The sequence below is a fragment of the Aotus nancymaae genome, unplaced genomic scaffold (assembly GCF_030222135.1).
Source record: "Aotus nancymaae isolate 86718 unplaced genomic scaffold, 86718_ANA_hifiasm-v0.15.2.pri h1tg000039l, whole genome shotgun sequence".
In the NCBI taxonomy this organism is placed as follows: domain Eukaryota; kingdom Metazoa; phylum Chordata; class Mammalia; order Primates; family Aotidae; genus Aotus; species Aotus nancymaae.
The window spans coordinates 7666641-7688187 of record NW_026988453.1 but is presented as its reverse complement, the minus strand read 5'-3'; the positions used below and the strand labels follow the sequence as shown (position 1 = coordinate 7688187).

General features: G+C 48.8%; 1 protein-coding gene and 1 pseudogene across 3 annotated transcripts in view; both read left to right on the top strand.

Moving 5' to 3' along the window:
* The window catches only part of PIK3C2B (phosphatidylinositol-4-phosphate 3-kinase catalytic subunit type 2 beta), a 75450-nt gene that overhangs the window by 1266 nt on the left and 52637 nt on the right, over positions 1 to 21547 (top strand). The gene's annotated exons all lie outside the window — the stretch shown is intronic.
* Positions 3028 to 4570, top strand: LOC110569549 (small ribosomal subunit protein eS28-like; annotated as a pseudogene).

Below are 21547 nucleotides of genomic sequence, written 5' to 3'. Positions count from 1 at the left end.
CTCTGTTGCTGCATTCGGCCTTGGGAAGATTTTAGGAAGATAAATGGCCCACGGGGTGGCAATGCTGACCCCAAATACTTCCCTCTCCCCAACTTTAGCTGTGGATCGCAGAGCAGAGAGGCAGTGAGCCTTTGGAATCCCAGCTCCTCCAGAGCCTGGCCGTCCCATCTTGAGGTTGTGTCCATGGAAAAATTAAGTCGAGGCACATTTTATAACTCTGTTTGGCAGCCAGCATCTGAAAAGACGGTGGCTCTGAGCTGGAGCCCTAGACCCAGGCTGTGGCTGCTTCTTCTTCGGCCTTTGGGTGAGCCCAAGGTTTAATTTCCATGGCTCTGAGCTTACTGCTGAGTGTGCATGGGTGTATATGGCTGAATCTGATCAAGCTGTCAGGCCTGGCTGCTTGTCCATTTCCTTCTCCACTGGAAGCATGAGGGAGAAAGGGCCAAGGGGGTGTGATGGGTGAGGAAGGGTCAGTTTATCTGGGGACTTGGGCTGTTCCTGGAGGAGCCCCTTTGGGCTTCCTTGGTGGTCTGGAATGTGTTTGGTCTTTGTCATGACCTAGTATGCTCTGGCAGATACTCTATACCCTCGTGGGCCTTTGGTCCCCTCTTGGTGGTGTCCCCACTCCTCCTATGCCTGGTGCTTTGCATCTGTATCATGTCTGTGGTCCTTCAGCCTGGATAGCCCTGCCTGGACCAGCAGGGAGGAAAATGAGGAGGTCTCTGTTCCCTTGAGGGGCATGTAACTAGCACTAAGGTTCAGGCTCCTCATATTCCCAGGATGTGAACTTGGACATCATAATGTGAAGTAGTAGAGAAAACAGTGTCCTGGTGTGACTTTCTTCTTAGCTACGTGAGCTTAGACAGTTTGTGAACCTAAGATTTAGTTTGCATATTTGTAAAATGGAGGTGGGAGAGTAGCCATGGCTTGCAGGATTAATAATGTAATACTGCTTACCAAGAACTGAACAAAATCCTGTGTGCAAAAGTACCCTGAAAACTGCAGAGTACTTTACAAATGATTATTCATCCTGGATTTACCCTCCATCGTAAGGGAGGGAGAACTGTCAGGAATGGGGATAGGGTGGGGTCTGAGGGCCATAGGGAGTAGGGAATGTTTTGGGACCTTTTCTTTCTTGCTAAGGAAAGAGTAATGTGACAATACCAAGGTAACTGCTGTATTCCTTGGATATTTTTCTTTTTTGAGACGGAGTCTTGCTCTGTCGTCAGGCTGGAGTGCAGTGGTGTGATCTCGGCTCACTGCAACCTCCGCCTCCCAGGTTCAAGTGATTCTCCTGCCTCAGCCTCCCGAGTGGCTGGGACTAGAGGCAGGTGCCACCACGTCTGGTTAGTTTTTGTATTTTTTACTGATAGAGATGGAGTTTCACCATGTTGGCCAGAATGGCCTCAATCGCTTGACCTCGTGATCTGCCCACCTTGGCCTCCCAAATTGCTGGGATTACAGGCGTGAGCCACTGCGCCCGGCTAGGTATTTTTCTTTAGTGTTGGCAGGATGGGAACTGGGAGAGAAGGAAAGGCTGCCTCATGATATTTGTAGTAATGGAGGAGGACAAACACCTTCTAAAGGTTGGCTACTGCCTTTAGACAGGTTAACGCTGAGCTGGCAAGTAATGTAAACGCTTACACTCATTGATATCAGCCATCTAGTAAATAATAAAGGTGGGATTTGAAGCAGGCGGTCACACTCCATACCCTGTGCTCATAGCCTCAGTGCCACTCCCAGAGAGACAGTGGGTCTTGGGAGAACAGAAAGGGACAGCAAAATGAGGAGTTCATTCTTTTTGTTTGTTTGGTTTTGAGACGGGGTCTCTCCTTGTTGCCTAGGCTGGTGTGCAGTGGGCTGAAGTGATCCAACCTCAGCCCCCACCCTGAGTAGTTGGCACTACAGGCATGCACCACCTGTGTGTTTGTTCCATTCCTGACATAGGCATGGTGGCTTATACCTGTAATCCCAGCACTTTGGGATGCCAAGGCAGGTGCGGCTAATTTTTAAATTTTTTGTAGAGATAGGGTCTCAGTATGTTGTCCATGCTGGTCTCAAACTCCTAGCCTCAAATGAGCCTCCTGCCTTGGCCTCCCAAAGTGTTAGGATTATAGGCGTGTGCCACTATATCCAGCCTCAGAATTCTTTTTTTTTTTTTTTTTGTGACAGAGTCTTACTCTGTCACCCAGACTGGAGTGTAGTGGCACCATCTCTGCTCACTGCAAGCTCTACCTCCCAGGTTCAAGGGATTCTCATGCCTCAGCCTCCTAAGTAGCTGGGATTATAGGTATGTGCCACCATGCCTGGCTAAATTTTTGTATTTTTAGTAGAGATGAGATTTCACCGTATTGGCCAGGCTGGTCTTGAATTCCTGACCTCAGGTGATCTGCCCACCTCGGCCTCCCAAAGTTTCATGATTACAGGCGTGAGCCACCATGTCCAGCCTCAGAATTCATTCTTAATGGATTCCTTGAATTCCCATCAGACGTCACCAGCCTGGGACATCTCATGGGCATGTAGGCATAATAAATTTGTCTGGGCCTTATCTGCTTTTCTGTGCATTTTTATTTCTATCCCTACCTTCTAAGGAAGGAGGAGATGTGGGATAATCTGATCAAGTCATTTTGCTGCCTTCTGAGCAATGCTAATAGAAGGTTTGGAGCTGGGCATGGTGGCTTATGCCTGTATTCCCAGCACTTTGGGAGGTCGAAGCAGGTGGATCACCTGAGATCGGAAGTTCGAGACCAGCTTGGCCAATATGGAAAAACCCTGTCTCTTAAAAGAAAATACAAAAATTAGCTGGGTGTGATGGCGGGCACCTGTAATCCTAGCTACTGGGGGGGCTGAGGCAGGAGAATCGCTTGAATGGGGAGGCGGAGGTTGCGGTGAGCCGAAATTGCGCCATTGCACTCCAGCCTGGGCAACAAGAGCAAAAGTTTGTCTTAAAAAAAAAATCTTCCAGGATCCCAGAACAAAAAAAAAAAAAGATTGGGTGCAGGAATGGTGGCTTGTGCTGTAATTTCAGCACTTGGGAGACTGACGTGGGAGGATCACTTGAGCCCAGGAGTTCAAGACCAGCCTGGGCAACATAGCAAGATCTCGTTTCTACTAAAAATAAAAATAAAAAATGTTAGCAGGGCGTGATGGTGCATACTTGTGGTCTCAGCTACTCAGGAGGCTGAAGTGGAAGGATCTTTTGAGCTCAGGAATTTGAGTCTGCAGTGAGCTATAATTGCACCACTCTGATTGCACCCAGGTGTCACTCTAGCCTGGGTGACAGAGTGAGACCCTGGCTCTAAAAAAATTTTTAAAAAAGTCCTCCAGACTGCCCTTGAGCCGCCATCATGGATACCAGCCATGTGCAGCCTATCGAGCTGGCCAGGGTCACCAAGGTCCTGGGCAGGACCGGCTCCCAGGGACAGTGCATGCAGGTACGCATGAATTTAGGGATGACACAAGCTGCTCCATCATCTGCAATGTAAAAGGCCCCGTGCGCAAGGGCGACGTGCTCACCCTGTTGGAGTCAGAGCGAGAGGCCTGGAGGTTGCGCTGAGCTTGGCTGCTCACTGGGCCTTGGATGTTGGATTCGACCACTTGAGATGGAAATGGTGTGTCATGACCTGCTCCTTTATTTTGTGCCGCCACAGTAAATTGAGTTGGACCTTTAAATACAGCGTTTGTGATCTAAAAAAAAAAAACCTTATACAACTAATTTGAAAGGAGACAAAGTTTAAGTCTAGGTCAAGGAACCTCTAGAAACTGTGTTCCTTCTGTGCTATGCTGAAGGGGCCTGCAAGAAAAAAAACGTTTATGAAGCTTGAGTCCTGAATGAGGTGGAGCTTACCCAGGAGCCAGTAATGACAGAAGGGGTTCTTAAAGTCATTTCTGGAAGAGCATATGATCACAAAGGTTTAAGTTAATCAGATCCTGTTAAAAAGGAACTCATTCATTTATTCATTAATTTGACAAACATCTTGATTGTTTACCAGTGACTTTAGGTACTTTTAAGTCATTGAGTGGTGGAAATATGGGGTGCTTTGTGAACTTATAAGTGGGGCCTTTTTGGTAGTCAGACTTCTTGGAGGAAATAAGTGTTTGCAGAGATCTGAACAATGAGTAGGAATTGGGGCAGGATGCGGAATGGAGTGTGGTGAAGGAGGCGAACTGAAAGCAGTTTAAGCTGGCCAGGGCCACTGAAGGAGTTTGCATTTTATCTTTTGTGCATTCATTCCACCATTAAGCATTGAATGCGCACTGACACGCTTCTATGGGCACAGCAGTGAAGAGACGGGTAAAACCCTTGCCTAGTGCTTGGCGTTCTGAGAAAACTTAGTTCACTCATAGTTCTTGTTCACTAAGAGTAGTTCACTAAGAATTAAACCAAGCTTTTTAATGTTATTGACAGGAATTCTATACTGATAGATAGGGAATTACGTGGAGAGATTTTCTGGTTGAACTCAAGGAAAGTTGAGAAGGACTCTCCTGATAATCCTATAGATTATACAGGGTAGATACAAAAGGTGGATTAGTTAATGATTGGTTAAATGTTCATTCAGCAAAAACATCTTCAGTGCCTCTGCTCATTCATTCCTACGTTTCTTTTTTTTTTTTTTTTTTTTTGAGATGGAGTCTCGCTCTTGTTACCCAGGCTGGAGTGCAATGGCGCGATCTCGGCTCACCGCAACCTCCGCCTCCTGGGTTCAGGCAATTCTCCTGCCTCAGCCTCCTGAGTAGCTGGGATTACAGGCACGCGCCACCGTGCCCAGCTAATTTTTTTTTTTTGTATTAGTAGAGACGGGGTTTCACAATGTTGACCAGGATGGTCTCGATCTCTCGACCTCGTGATCCACCCGCCTCGGCCTCCCAAAGTGCTGGGATTACAGGCTTGAGCCACCGCGCCCGGCCTCATTCCTACGTTTCTTCATTCATTCATCAAATGAGGGGCAGTGTAAGTTCAGCAGATGGTTAAGAGCATGGCTGTGGAACTAGATTACTTGGGTTCAAAGCCTGGCTCCACCACTTACAAGGTGTGTGACCTTGGAAATGTTATTTAATTTCTTTTTTTTTTTAATTGTATTTTAGGTTTTGGGGTACATGTGAAGAACATGCAAAATTGTTGCATAAGTACACACGTGGCAGTGTGATTTGCTGCCTTCCTCCCCTTCACCTATATCTGGCATTTCTCCCCATGCTATCTCTCCCCACCTCCCCACCCCACGCTGTTCCTACCCTGTTTCCCCCCAACAGACTCCAGTGTGTAGTGCTCCCCTCCCTGTGTCCATGTGTTCTCATCTTTTTTTTTTTTTTGAGACGGAGTTTTACTCTTGTTGCCCAGGCTGGAGTGCAATGGTGCAGTCTCGGCTTACTGCAGCCTCTGCCTCCCGGGTTCAAGTGATTCTCCTGCCTCAGCCTCCCAAGTAGCTGGGATTACAGGCATACGCCACCATGCCTGGCTAATTTCTTGTATTTAATAGAGATGGGATTTCACCATGTTGATCAGGCTGGTCTTGAACTGCTGGCCTCGGGTGATCCACCTGCCTCGGCCTCCCAAAGTGCTGGAATTACAGGTGTGAGCCACCACGTCTAGCCAGAAAAGTTATTTAATTTATCTGTGCATCAGTTTCCTTATATGTAAAATGGGGGAAATAATACCAGAAAATTTTGTTGTAAAATGAAATGAGTTAATTAATGAACTGCTTAGAGCAGTGCCTGATGCATGTAAAGGGTGACTCAGCAGCTCATGGTTCTTGTAATTATTATCCCTCAATAGCAGGTTTGTGCTAAACTCTAAGAATACAACCTTGAATTGAGTGCGGTCCCTGACCTTGAGGGAACCACGTTGTACCCACCCCCTCAAATGCAGGTAACTGGATGAGTTTCTTCATGGAGTGGGGTAATTTTATAAGCTCAGTGTGAATCAATTGTGATAGGGTGCCCTGAGAGTTAATATATACAGTCTTAGGCAGCATTTCCTAGAGATTATAGAAACTAGAACTGTGGTGTTTATTGTTTTGGAGATCTCTAAACTCTTAAGAATCTGATAAATGCTATGGGGTGATTATCTGGAAAAATACATTATAATTTTGCCTTCATCAAACAGCCTCTGAACCTCTGATCCTATGACGAGGAGCTGTTAAGTCGTCTCCTCTGGGTTGGTCAGACCACCCTGAGAACATAGTATTAGCAGTTCTGTACTGAGCCTGTACTTTGTGTAAAACATTGTGCTAAGCATCCTGGGGGAGACAAAGATAAATGAAGAGATAATCCATACGGTTTAAAGGCTTAGTGGAAAAGAATGTTTTGTATGTAATGAGGCGTTTGTAGATACAAGTTGAAATGATAAAAGTAATAGTGTTCAGCTTGGGCAGTGGAACAAGGCTTTATCTGTACAAAAAGTTTAAAAATTAGCTGGGCATGGTGGTATGCACCTGTACTCCTAGCTACTTGAGAGGCTGAGGTGGGAGGATTGCTTGACCCGGGGAGTTTGAGGTTACAGTGAGCTGCCACTGCACTCCAGCCTGGGCAACAGAGACAGACCCTGTCTCTTTAAAAAATAAACAAAGAGGTCGGGTGCAGTCGCTCATGCCTGTAATTACAACACTTTGGGAGGCCAAGAAGGGCAGATCACTTGAGGTCAGGAGTTCAAGACCAGCCTGCCCAACATGGTGAAACCCCGTCTCTACAAAAATACAAAAAGTAGCCAGGCATAACAGCAGGTGCCTATAATCCCAGCTATTCTGGAAGCTGAGGCAGGAGAATTGCTTGAATCTGGAAGGTGGAAGTTGCAGTAAGCAGAGATCATGCCACTGCACTTCAGCCTGGGTGACAGAGCAACACTCCATCTCAAAAACCAACAAACCAAGGCCGGGCACCGTGGCTCACGCCTGTAATCCCAGCACTTTGGGAGGCCGAGGCAGGTGGATCACGAGGTCAAGAGATTGAGACCATCCTGGTCAACATGGTGAAACCCCGTCTCTACTAAAAATACAAAAATTAGCTGGGCATAGTGGCGCGCGCCTGTAGTCCCAGCTACTCAGGAGGCTGAGGCAGGAGAATTGCTTGAACCCAGGAGGCGGAGGTTGTGGTGAGCCGAGATCGTGCCATTCCACTCCAGCCTGGGTAACAAGAGTGAAACTCAGTCTCAAAAATAAAAAAAATAAAAAAAACAAACAAAAAGAAATATGAAGGATGTTCCTTAAAAGATGTATTGGTAGCTGTGTTAATAAACAAACAAGAGGTTATCTTTATTCGGCGCTCAGTCACCCAGGCTGGAGTGCAATGGCATGATCTCAGCTCACTGCAACCTTGCCTCCTGGGATGAAGCAATTCTCCTACCTCAGCCTCCAGAGTAGCTGGTATTATAGGCACCTGCTGTCATGCCCGGCTACTTTTTATATTTTTGTAGAGACAGGGTTTCACCACATTGGACAGGCTGGACTTGAACTCCCACCTCAGGTGACCCCATCGCCTCAGCCTCTCAAATTTCTGGGATTACAGGTGTGAGCCACCACACCCAGCCATCTTTATTCTTAAGATTAGTGGGCTAATGTCTGTAAAAGTGCTTTGTAGCTATATATAGCTACACAAATAAAAGCTGTTCTTTTTATTCTAATCACTAGTAGGGATAATCCAAAACAGAATGCACATAAATGCAGGAGAGCACATTAAAAATTATAAAAATGTTCAAAAGAAAGCAAAGTCACTTTTATTCGTGAGGGATGTGCGATGGCTCTAATATAAGAGCAGGCACTGCTGGGTGCAGTGGCTCACACTGTAATCCCAGCACTTTGAGAGGCCGGGCGGGTAGATCACTTGAGTTCGAGATCAGCCTGGGCAACATGGTGAAAGCCTATCTACCAAAAATACAAAAAATTAGCCAGGTCTGGTGACGCTTGTGTCTGTAGTCCCAGCTACTCAGGAGGCTAGGGTGGGAGGATTGCTTGGGCCTGGGAGGCAGAAGTTGCAGTGAGCCAAGATCCTGCCACTGCACTCCAGTCTGGGTGACAGATCAAGACCCTGTCTCAAAAAAAAAAAAAAAAGAAGAATGACATGATTAGAGCTGCCCCATAGGAAGATTAACCTGGTAGTGGAGAGCAGATACTTCAGGGGGTCAGCAAATGACAGACTAGTTAGTGGTCTGTCTCAATCATTCAGGTGAGATAAAGGAATAATAATTTTTTTTGGTGTCCAATAAAATAATTTTTCAAGTAAGGGAATAATCATTCGGGTAAAAGAAAGGAATAACAATTTTTGTGGTGCCCAATATATGCTTTATATAGGTTATTTCACTTAGTGAAAGTCATCAGAGGCTTGGAAAGGAGTGGACCAATCTAAGAGAGATTAGAACAGGAAGGCTGGGGGATTTCCTTTCCTGAAGGATGGGAGAGGGCTGGGCGTGGTGGCTCACGCCTGTAATCCCAGCACTTCAGGAGGCCGAGGTGGGCAGATCATGAGGTCGGGAGTTCGAGACCAGTCTGGCCAAGATAGTGAAACCCTGTCTCTACTAATAATACAAAAAATTAGCTGAGTGTGGTGGTATGCGCCTGTAATCCCAGCTACTCCAGAGGCTGAGGCAGGAGAATTGTGTGAACCCGGGAGGCAGGGGTTGCAGTGAGCCAAGATCACGCCATTGCACTCCAGCGCGAGACACCATCTCAAAAAAAAAAAAAAAAAAAAATCAACGGAAGAGATAACTGGGTGCAGTGGCTTACCTCTGTAATCCCAGCCACTTGTGAAACTGGGGTGGGAGGACTGCTTAAGACTGGGAGGTCGAGGCTACAGTGAGCTGTGAGCACTGTGCGACAGATCACACCACTTCACTCCAACCTAAATGACTCAGTGAGACCTTGTCTCTTAAAATAAAAAAAAAAGACTCACGCCTGTAATCCCAGCACTTTGGGAGGCTGAGGCGGAGGTCAGGAGTTTGAGACAGCCTGACCAACATGGAGAAACCCCATCTCTACTGAAAATACAAGATTAGCCGGGAGTGGTGGTACATGGCTGTAATCCCAACTACGTGGGAGGCTGAGGCAGGAGAATCGCTTGAACCCAGGAGGTGGAGGTTTCGGTGAGCTGAGATCACGCCATTGCATTTCAGCCTAGAAAACAAGAGTCAAACTCTGTCTGGAAAGAGCACTGGAGAGGGAGTCTAAGGACCTGGACTCCTTCTTCTTGTCTCACCTCTATCACTGACAAGCTGTATGACTTCACACAATCCCCCCTGCTCATTGGTTCTCTTGTCTGCCAAACTGTGGGGTGTTTGTTTGCTTGTTTATTTATTTTTATTTTTATTTTTTTGAGTGGCCTGGGAGAGTGAAATGTTCTGGAATGTTGGGGGGAGAGCGTGGTGGTGTTCCAGAATAATCACCAATATCAGCTTAAACACGTACTCAAATGTGATGTGCCTGGGTTTCCACAACAGAATGGGAAAAAGACTATGAAGTTTGGGCCCGCACACGTTTCAGTTTAACTCTTGATTCTATTGTTTACAAGTTGTGTGACCTTTGGGCCAATTATTCCATCCCTTTCCTGTTTTCTACTTTCCTCTTCCATAAAAGAAGGATAATAATATCCACATTTAAGGATTGTTACGAGGACTAAATAAGACAATACCTGGCACAAAATACCAGAGGGGGAAGAAAGGTCTGTTTCCTTCCTCCTATTTCTGTGATGCTTGTGTTCATGTAATTTCACTTCTCTGCTTCCCTTCTCTTTCCCTTTCACCACCACAAAGTGTAATACCCTCACTCCTGTTGCGACAGTGGGCTGTACGAGTTTCACAGACCTTGTAAGGCACATACATGGGGAAGGTATTTCAGCATGGTTTCTGTGGACTGTTGGCGAAGGATGCTTATACAAACAGTCACACCCTGGCCACTCATCCACTGAAACAGTCTGTGAATCACTGCTGAGAATGACCTCTGACTGCCGCTATCCTGGGGGACCCTAGGTGAGGGTCACATGGGCAAGGGGCTGGTGGAATGTGAGTGTGCTGTAGTGTGCCGGGTGGTTCACCGCTCTGCTGAGCGTCCCCTTTGCTTAGTGTAGACTTAGGTTCTGCCTTAAGGACATCTCTGTCTCCCTTGGGACCTTCCTGTGCAAATTGGGGGATAAGAAATTGGAGAAAGGCGTCAGGGCATGTACAAAGCAACATCAAAACGAATTGACATGATTCTTTGCTCTATACCGCTCCCCCTCGCTAAAGTCACTTTCTTGTTTCAAAATCTTCATGACCGCTCCACGCACAGAGATGCAAAAATGGTCAATACCATATAAGGCAAAAGTGTTGCTCTTGTTCCCCAGGTGACAGGGCCACCATTTTTATCAGTGTGACATACAGAGCATCAGAGTATTAAGGAGACGCTGAGAAGTGAGGAGATATAGGAAGGCTTAACCAGGGAAAGCTTCTGAAGCTCTTTTTTTTTTCTTTTGAGACAGGGTCTCCCTCTATCACCCAGGCTGGAGTGCAGTGGCTCAGTCATGGCTCAGTTGATCCTCCTATCTCACCTCCCAAGTAGCTGGGACTACAGGGACATGCCACCACACCAAGCTAATTTTTGTATTTTTTTGTAGCAGTGGAGTCTCACTATGTTTCCCAGGCTGGCCTCAAACTTCTGGGCTCAAGCGATCATCCTACTTCGGCCTCCCAAAATGCTGGGATTATAGGTTTGAGCCACTGTGCCTGGCCTTTCTGAGGATCTTGAATTCAGATGGAAACGAGAGAGAAAGCAGGAGGAAGGAAAGGGACCCTCAGTGGTAGCCATGGCTTTGAGGCCCTGAGAGTCAGGTACGATGGGGTGTCCATACCAGGCTGTACATGCAGGTGAGCAGGGCAGAGGGGAAACTGAGACCTACTGCTGCAACATGTCTAGGGGTGACCAGGCTGACATGGGCAATCCTGCTGGGATACCCTGTGGTCTGGCGCCGTCAGGACCACTGCCTTCCGCCTTCTTCCCAGTCCCCCCATCTAGGTATCCTTCCTGTGGTTTGAGGATTCTGGGAAGCCACAGGCTATCTTGGAGAGTATCTCATTTCTCAGTTCCTTTTTTTTTTTTTGAGACAGAGTGCAGTGCAGTGGTGCGATCTTGGCTCATTGCAACCTCTGCTTCCCAGGTTCAAGTGATTCTCCTGCCTCAGCCTCCCTAGTAGCTGGGATTACAGGTGCCCGCCGCCATGCCTAGCTAATTTTTGTATTTTTGGTAGAGATGGGGTTTCACCATGTTGCCCATGCTGGTCTTGAACTCCTGACCTCAAGTAATCTGCCTGCCTTGGCCTCCCAAAGTGCTGGGATTACAGGCATGAGCCATTGCACCCGGTCTTCAGTTATCTCTTAAGGCCTTGTACTCTGAATAGGGTTTCTCCTTTGACCTGGGTAAAGTAGAAAGAATCCTTGGTCTCCCTGCTGGGTTCAGTGTCCTTGACTGACCCTGGAGCAGGATATCCTTCTGGCCTGGTACCAGGAAGAATGGAGGCTCCCAACTTGGGAACCACATGGCTATAGGCAGAGGACTGTGGCCACCTGGATCAACCTGGGCTAAGAATAGCTAAGACCCAGGGGTTGGAGGGGTCAGTGCCTTAAAGGGGCAGGCTGCCTGATGGGCAGCATTGTGGGGACAGTACTCTAGAGAGGGGCGAGAGGTTCCTAGGCTCAGGAGCTGAGGCCGGGGGAGGCTATGGAGCCATGAGGCCTAACGCTAGAGAGCACCCCGTCTAGCTTTTCATAGCTCATTCCTCCCTGTGAAAATAGAAATCTTACCATTTCCAGGGCCTGCTGGGTTGGGCACTTCCCTCCTCTGACTCTGCTTTTTAAATGCAAATGTCCCTGGGAGGGACTGACACCTTGGCCTCTCACCCCTGTGTAAATGAGTATCAGATGTTTAGGGGTGTTTCATTTTCCTGCTTTTCTCTGGATTGAAAGATGGGAACTGCCTGAAAGCTGGTGTCCCTTTCCTACCCTGGTCTGTGGGGACCCCAGGGCTTCTCTACACCTTCCTGATTTAGGGAACAACCGGCCACCCTGGGGGCCTGCCAGAAGGCCTGGGTGCATTTGGGAAAGGGCCCTTGTGAGGCTCTTCTGTCTGAGGCTCTTTTCATGACATGCTCTTTGCCTGGGTGCCCCCAGCATGCTGGAATGCAGAGAAGGAAGAGCCTGCTTGGGGAAGGGCTGGAGCTGCCCCCTGGGGCTGAGAGGGCCTGTTTTTCTTTCTCTTCTGGGTTTAACCTTTTTCCTCAGACTTCTTTGTCAGTGACACAAAGAATGTGACCTCGGCCGGGTGCAGTGGCTCACGCCTGTAATTGGCCTTTGGGAGGCTGAAGTTGGCAGATCACAAGGTCAGGAGATCGAGACCATCCTGGCTAACGTAGTGAAACCCTGTCTGTACTAGAAATACAAAAAAAATTAGCTGGATGTGGTGGTGGGTGCCTGTAATCCCAGCTATTCAGGAGGCTGAGGCAGGAGAATTGCTTGAACCCAGGAGGTGGAGGTTGCAGTGAGCCGAGATCGCACCACTACACTCCAGCCTGGGTGACAGAGCGAGACTCCATCTCAAAAAAAAAAAAAAGAAGAAAAGAAAAAAAAAGAATGTGACTTCACGCGGTCTAGGCCAGCTTCCTTGCTTCTGGGAGAGCTGGTATGGGAGTGAGTGAGCAGGAGGGTGTACCTGAGGGGAGTAGGGTGTGTATGGGGAGGGTGTGAGGGGGATGGGATAAGCGTGGGAGGTATGTGGTCTGTATGTAGGGGAAGCGTAGATGTGTGTGGGGGGTGCGGGGGGGAAGTGTGGGGGATTGGGGGTTACACTCAGTTTGTGTGATCCCTATGGCTTCAGGTCCCCAAGAGTGACTGTACTCTATTAGGGATTGTCTTGATGTTTGGGGAGTTAGCATTAACTGAAGGTATCTGCTTTATCATTAAACTGTGAGTCCGGCTTGCTACTTTAGGAAGAGCATAGTGGCACAGGACAGTGGGCTGGGCTGTGGGCACATGGTAGAGAGCCTTCCTATCCCGAGGGAGGAAAGAAGCATGGCATGGGGGCTGCTCGGTGCCTTAGCCGGTTCCCACGGATGGCTGGCTCTGTCTTTTTCTGCTTGAGTTCCTTTGGCCTTCCTCAGCGCTGAGCAGGTGGCTGTCAGCTGCCAGCAGCCTGCCACCCACACAGCCTGACCCTGCCCATTGGCTCCTGCACCCAGGCTTACAGGCAGTCACCCCCATCCTCCCCACAGACAGCACCACCACCTGAGGGCTGCTGGCCCTGCCTCCTCCACTGTTATGTGTGTGATCCTTCTGTGTACTGGGGCTCTGGCACATCTGTGCTGAGTGTATACTTGTAGGGGACAGCACAGGGCTGGGGCCAAGAGTGTTTCTGAGTGTTCCCACCATGCCAGCCTCCCTACATCGGGTCTATGACCTTTTCCCGACTCTGCAGCAACTCTAGTGGGAGACACAGTACAAAGCCACTTAGCCTTAGTGGTCCTCCCTCTCATCTGGGACAGAAAGGAGGACCCTGTCACTCAGACAAGAGAAAGCCTTTCGGATGTCTGAGAAAGGTGCTACCAGAAAGCACCCTAAGAATTATTATAATTGAATGAATTGGAGACACTCACTCAAAAAGGAAGTGTCAGTCCCCAGCAAGGATGTCTTCCTTCTGGAGGATGGTCTCACTGGCATTATTCATTGCCCTCTGGTCAGTCCAGTGCCTCTGCAGTTACCCTGACGTACAACCTCATCCCCTTGCCATGGGGCTGGACCCTCGCTTAAAGCACGCCTCAGCGCTGCTTCCTTGCTCCTTGCAGACCCAGATGGGTTAGCCCAGCCCCGTTGAGCCTGGTGCAGAGGACCTGGGGAGGCAGCCTCTCTGCCACAGCCTCTCTGTCCTCTCTCTGGTGAGCCGTCCAGGCAGAGCCAAGCCTTGGTTTGTTGTTCCCTCACTTTGGAGCCCTGGCTGGATGGGAACAGCCGGGACCTGCTTTATGGACTCTGCTGAACAGGCTGGCATCCTCCGGGGAGTTTTCCCCACCCACACAGGAATGAATCCTGCAGAACTGGGTTCCCAAGCGCATGAGCTAAGAAGGCTGAACTGCGGCTGGAGGTGACAGTGGTGACAATCTGGGCCTTGCGGGAGACCTCAGTTTACAGGAAGCAAATGCTATGTTGAGGCAAAGCTGAGAAGGATGGTCGATGGGGGAGGCCAGGCCTAAAGAGAGCCACTGTGTCTTCGCCTCCGACGCCACCCATTTTCTGTGTCCTCTTTCAGGGGAGCTGCTTTTGTACTTCACAGCATCTACAGGACCTTCAGAGCATTTCGGGTTTCCTAGGTGTTGCTGTTTGGAAATGCTGTGGTGGTTTCTCTGATACAGGATGGGCTGGAGGCTGAGGTTGGTCAGGGGAGGTCATCCTGGGACCTTTCCTGTCCCCCTGCCTTTCTCTGGAAGGCCAAGAAAGCTAGAGGAGTCCCTCATATCTACCATGCCCTTAGAGGGAACCTGGGGTGAACTGCATGAGAAGGACTCGTTCTTGGGTGAGGGAAGAGTCGGAGGAGGAAGCAGGAAGTAGGAGCCAGACAGAGGAGAGGTGGCTGCTCTGGTTCCTGGGATGATTCCTGGGTTAGAAATACACATGCTGCCAAGACTTTCTTTCTTCTTTGCCAAATGTTCCATTCAGTTGATTGCCAGCTTCTGGTCCCTGGCCTTGCAATCAAAATTGCCAGCTCTAGAGGAAGGAAAGTTTTTAGAGGAGCCATAAGCTGCCTCACCTCTTCCATCCTGGTCTCTCCTCATACTCAAAGCCCAGAATCAACAGGGTATGTGGCAGGAGCTATGATCTCCAAGGATTCCATGTGTGTGTGCATGAGACCAAATGGTTTCTGAGCTAGAACTGGGGTCTCTGAATTGGAGTCAGCAGTGCATGAAGACCTGACTTTACGTAGCTGTGTCCCACAGGCTCCAAGCTCCTGGCCCTCAGCTTGTCTAGGACCCCGAAAGACTTTCACTAAACTCTTGTGTGCACTTTGGCTTCAAATTAACGGCGAGTCCAGGGTATGGTATGCCCAGAGAGTAGAAGGATAGACAGTAAGTCCTGGTAGGAAATACCAGATCATATGGGGCTGCTTTAGTTTAGCTAAGAGGACACTAGAGAGAGGATGTATGAGTGGGAAGAAAACGCAAGCTATTGGCCAGGTGTGGTGGCTCACGCCTGTAATCCCAGCACTTTTGGAGGCCAAGGCAGGAGGATTACCTGAGGTCGGCAGTTCGAGACCAAACTGACCAACATGGAGAAACCCTGTCTCTACTAAAAATAGAAAATTAGCTGGGCGTGGTGGCACATGTCTATAATCTCACCTACTTGGGAGGCTGAGGCAGGAGAATTGCTTAAACTCGGGAGGTGGAGGTTGCGGTGAGCCGAGATCGCGCCATTGCACTCCAGCCTGAGCAACAAGAAGGAAACTCCGCCTCAAAACAAAACAAATCAAAACAAAAATAAAAACACAAGCTGTTATTTTCTGTCTTCTCACATTTGGAACTAAATGAGAGGCAACCAGAGGGCTTGCATGCTACAGAAGAGAAAGACCTTGTTGGTGCATGTGATTCCATAATAGACCTACCATCAGATAAGCTTATAGAGCCATATACAACCCGTGGGTTTTCCATAAGGAAGCAGGGATCAGATGCACTTCTGTTGGAGGCTGGGAGCTGGTCTGCTTGACCTCAATACACCTTCCTGCTGGAGGAGTCGGATTCCTGGCCGAGTGTGTTGATGTTCCCTGTTAGAGCCGGGCTGTGGGAGGGGCAGGTGGAGCCGGCAGCAGGTGCGTGGAGTGAGCTGTGGGACAGGGTCCCTGGCTGCAAAGCCAGTGGGATTGGGGGTATGGGTGAGTGTGGGTGCTGGACAGAGGTGGAGGTCCTCTCTGAAGAGAAAAATCTGGACCCCAAAGGAGTTAAGTCCTTATGGCCTCTGACCACCTGATCCTGCCTGCCCTTAGGGGAGGTGCTGAGGATCCCTTCCTGGGGCAGTTGTAGAGCTGAGTCTCTTCCCTTAGTAAAAACTATTGAGGCCGGGCACGGTGGCTCACGCCTATAATCCCAGCACTTTGGGAGGCCGAGGCGGATGGATCACAAGGTCAAGAGATCGAGACCATCCTGGTCAACAAGGTGAAACCCCGTCTCTACTAAAAAACACAAAAATTAGCTGGGCATGGTGGCGCACGCCTGTAGTCCCAGCTACTCGGGAGGCTGAGGCAGGAGAATTGATTGAACCCAGGAGGCGGAGGTTGTGGTGAGCCGAGATTGTGCCATTGCACTCCAGCCTGGGTAAAAAGAGCAAAACTCCGTCTCAAAAAAAAAAAAAAAAAAAAAAAAAAAAAAAAACTATTGAAAATCAGGATGCCCAAGACTGGGGGCTTGAGACCCTGTCTGTTCTTCACCGCCTTGCTTTAGAGCTCTCCATTTTCCCTGCCCACTGAAGACGGCCCAAGACATGCAGTACCTTTCCGCTTCCTGCTTTATGCCCCAAGAGGGGACTGAATTCTTTATGTATGTGTCTGCCACCTTTGCTAGATTGTAAGCTCCCTGGAATAATTGTGCCACAGTCATCTGAATACTCCTTTTTTTTTTTTTGAGGCAGAGTCTCACTCTGTTGCCCAGGCTGGAGTGCACTGGCGTGATCTTGGCTCACTACAACCTCCGCCTCCTGGGTTCAAGCGATTCTCCTGCCTCAGCCTCCTGGGTAGCTGGGATTACAGGTGCGTGCCACCACACGCAGCTAATTTTTGTATTTTTAGTAGAGATGGGGTTTCATCACGTTAGCCAGGCTGGTCTTGAGCTCCTGATCTTGTGATCCACCCACCTCATCCTCCCAAAGTGCTGGGATTACAGATGTGAGCCACCTCACCTGGCCTTATCTGGATACTTCTAAGTCTTTAGATATGTGTGTGCCTGTCCTGGCAAGTAGCTGGCACTCAACATCCATTGGGATCCAATCTGTGGCTCAGGGTATGGGGAAGAGATGACCCAGACCACTCCAGATTCTCCCAGTCCCAAGCAGGACAATTCTGTTAGGGTGCCTTCCAGCAAGACAGCAGGAAGCCTCACTACCCACTGGCTCCAGTGGTGGCCCCTGGGGCTCCTCCCACGCTGGCACAGGGACTACACAGAGCCAGCTCCACTGGAGCGAGTGCCCTCTTCTTTCTGTCCATCCTTTGACTCTGAACCATTGTGTCACTCTGTCCTGACCCCATTTCCTCCCTGGCCAGCCCTCAGCCATCTGTGGGCAGCTGTGGGACTGAGTTTGATGCCTGGTACAGCTCAGACCCTGGCACCGACCTGCTTGGCCATAGGCATGTCCTCTCGTTTCATTAGCTGACTGCCGGGTGCTTTTTGGGGTTCCTTTACCCAGGTCCCCTTATCTTCCTGAGAGTTCTGAAACCCTAGCCTGTGGGATCAAACCTGGCTGCGTATTTGAATCACTGTGGGGGCTTTTGAAGCACACAGCATCCAGGGACTCACCCTACTGAGTCAGAACCTCCAGAGTAGAGGCTGGGAATGTGTATATTTTTAAAACTTCCCAGATGACAATTGCAGTCACTCAAATGTGGAGTGTACATTAGCTAATGTTATTGTTGTCAACGTTAAGTTTTGTGGGTGTGTTCATGGCATTGTGTTTACATAGGAGAATGCCCTTGCTTTTAGAGATTCAGGCTGACATTTTTTTTTTTTTTTTTTTTTTTTTTTTTTTTGAGACGGAGTTTCGCTCTTGATACCCAGGCTGGAGCGCAATGGCGCGATCTCGGCTCACCGCAATCTCCGCCTCCTGGGTTCAGGCAATTCTCCTGCCTCAGCCTCCTGAGTAGCTGGGATTACAGGCACGCGCCACCGTGCCCAGCTAATTTTTTGTATTAGTAGAGACGGGGTTTCACCATGTTGACCAGGACGGTCTCGATCTCTTGACCTCGTGATCCACCCGCCTCGGCCTCCCAAAGTGTTGGGATTACAGGTGTGAGCCACTGCACCTGGCCAAAGTGTTTCTTACAAACACTTTGGAAAGGGCATCTTACTTTCAAATGGTAAAGCAGAGCAAGAGAGAGAGCAAATGTGGGGAAATGTTAACAATTATTGCAGGCAGGTGGTAAAACAGGCACTCTGTTTTCTAAGAGGTGGACATTAGGAGAGAACGCAGCCTGAACCACCAAGGTGTATAACTCCAGGAGGCACCATTCACATGGTTTTCGTTTTTTGTGGTCGAGGTGTCATTCATATGGATAGGATGTGTGGGGTGCCCCCTGTGTACCCTTCCTCTTTCAAGGAACCTACATGGCTATTTGTTTTTATACAGAATCTCTAGTAGCCCTTGAAGACTAAGAGAATAGAGCAACCTTTTTTTTGTTTTGTTTTTTGAGACAGGGTTTCTGTCACCCAGAATGTAGTGCAATGGCACCATGATGGCTCACTGTAGTTTCAAACTCCCAGGCTCAAGCGATTCTCCCACTTCACCCTTTCAAGTAGCTAGGACTACAGGTGCATGCCACTATACTCAGCTAATTTTTTTTTCCCATAGGGATGGGGTCTCACTATGTTGCCCAGGTTGGTCTGGAACCCTGGACTCAAGCAATCCTCCTATCTCAGCTTCTCAAAGTGCTGAGATTACAGACATGAGCTATCACACCTGGCCCTGGAGCAATTTCTAATGTAGAGCCTGACAGAGAACTGAACTGGGGAAGTGGGGAGGTAGGAAACATGAAACCCTGATTCCTAAAATACTTTTTGTGTGTCCTCTAGTCCTGGAAAATGAAATCTAGGGCTTGAGTTTTTAGAGGAAGCCAGCTCGCTGTGTTTCAAGGTCGTTGGGACTGGTTGCTCCTGCCTTTCCCCTTTCCCTCAATGGAGTTCCCTCGAGTCTGGCTGCTGCTCTCTGAACCTTCACTTCACCTTGGGGGTGGCCCTCCTGGTCCTGCGGGGGATACTTTTTGTTCTATTTCGTCACCATCTCTCAGCATCATAGCGAGCTGAGTGCTGAGCCTTTGGGAGGAGCATTGCCAGTGTGGCCCTGGGCATGAGATCTGTCAGAGGGCTGGGCTTCCTTCCCTGTGTCACTGAGACAGTCTAGTGGCAGCCTGGCCCAGAGCCAGGGGGATGTTGGTTAGAGAGGGGTAGCTCACCTTTCCTCCATCTGAATTCCAGTCTGGGAAGAGCCTCAGAAACAGCGCCTGCATGGATCACCCTGGGACCTTTCCTTCTCTTTCATGTGACTTTGGAGTCCTCTGAGAGATTCGACCTAAGGAATCAGTAGGTTGGAATCAAGGAATCCCAGAGCTGGAAGGCACTGTGTGTGGTTTTCTTGCCATCTTTGCACCTGCCTTACAGACGCCAACCCAACCTAGTTAGTTCTGAAACCCAGTCCTGTGTTTGAAGGATGCGAAGGAGCACACCACCTCCATCTTGATCACCCACCTCCATGTCTCAAAATACCCCACCACCCAGAAGGCTCTGCCCTGACATTCCAGTTCAAGCTCAGTAGAAATGATGTGAATTTGGAACTTGAGGAACATAGTGGGGGTGATAGATCCATAAACATGTAATTTTGGATACAATGTCTTAAGCCTATGTTTGAGATATACACTGGTTGCTATTGGGAGCCAATAGCAAATAGCAAATTGGAACAACTTGAAGCAAATCACAGAGGTATTACGTATGTGGTAATGAATGGCTGGATGGAGAGAGTCTTATAGAGAAATCAGAGCCTTTGAAGCATCTTAAGCGGGAAGCTAGGCGATCAGATTTACATTTTAGGAAGAGCCCTCAGGATGTTCTGTGAAAAAGCCTTGAAGGGCTGGAGGTGGTGACTCGCGCCTGTAATCCCAGCACTTTGGGAGGCCAAGGCAGGTGGATTGCCTGAGGTCAGGAGTTCAAGACCAGCCTGGCCAACATGATGAAACCGTGTCTCTACTAAAAATATAAAAATTAGCTGGGCATGGTGGCAGGCGCCTGTAATCCCAGCTACTCGGGAGGCTGAAGCAGGAGAATCACTTGAACCTGGAGGTGGAGGTTGCAGTGAGCAAAGATCCTGCCTGTACTCCAGCCTGGGCAATAGAGCAATACTACGTCTCAAAAAAAAAAAAAAAGCTTGGGTGTGGTGGCTCATGCCTGTAATGTAATCCCAGCACTTTGGGAGGCCAAGGCAGGATGGATTACCTGAGGTCGGGAGTTCGCGACCAGCCTGACCAACATGGAAAAACCCCGTCTCTACTAAAAATACACAATTAGCTGGGCATGGTGGTGCATGCCTATAATCCCAGCTACTTGGGAGGCTGAGACAGGAGAATAGCTTGAACCTGGGAGGTGAAGTTTGCAGTGGGTCGAGATCACACCATTGCACTCCAGCCTGGGTAACAAGAGTGAAACTCCATCTCAACAACGACAAAAAAGGCCTTGAAGAGGGCAAGGTTAGTAGGGGGAAGAACTCTTAGGAGGCCATTGTAATAGCCCAAATTAGAAGATAAGGGCTTGAATTAGGGCAACCACAGTTAGGATAGAAGGAAAGATTAGCTTTGGGAAGTATTAAGGAGGAAAAGGTGGCAGGCCTTGGTGACTGGATAGAGGGGTGAAAGGAAGGGGGACTCTAGGATGACTGCAGGATTTTTAGCTTGGGGATCCGGCGGGTGCCATTCACCACAATGGGAAAGCAGGAGCAAGGAGCAGATTGTCGGGGGGAAAGATGATGATGGTTGAGTTTTGGACATTTGGATTTTGAGATATGAGTGGGCATATAAACTTGAAGGAGAGGTACATATTTGGAATCATCAACATGTGAGTAGTATGAATAGATGAGATTGCCCAAGCAGAGGGGGCAGAGTTAACAGTAAGCTGGGAATAGAATCCTGAGCCAACACCAACATTTCAGGGGTGGACAAAGGAAGAGGAAGACAAAGAGGAAGGAGATGGAGAATAAGAAAAAAATAGTGTCGTGAAAGCCAGGGGGAGAGGGTTTAAGGAAGGAATGGTTCATAGAGCCAAATACAGCAGCAGTGTCCAGGCAGGTGGCAATGTCTGCTGACTGGGTGGCCCGGCTTTGCTGCTGGAGCAGTTTTAGTGGGATGCAGGGGGCAGGCACCAGATTACAGTGAGTTACAGAGTAAATGGGAAGGGAGAATTTGGAAACATCAGGTGTAGTCCACTCTCTGGAAGCTTGGCTGAGAACGGAAGGAAGAACAGAGAGGACAAAGCCAAGCGGAGGTGTTTAGGGTGTGGGGTTTTTCCTTTCTTGTTAAGATTAGACGAAGCTTCGAATCAGAGTCACAGCACCAAAAAGAAAAAAGAAATATGAAGTGTGTTTATGTGCTGAAAAGAAAAATCACATTAAGGAGAGGAGATTGAAGATACAGGAGAGGGAAGGAAATCCGTGGAATGTTATCCTAGAGATGAAGTGGATGCGGCAAGGGCAGAAGGAAGCTGCGCCTCAGCAGGAGGCAGGAACCGCTTCCCCTGGGCCAAAAGGAAGAAAGCGAAGCTGAGTGCAGATGTGGATAGATGAGGGTTGGAAGAGAGGCTGGAAGTTGAA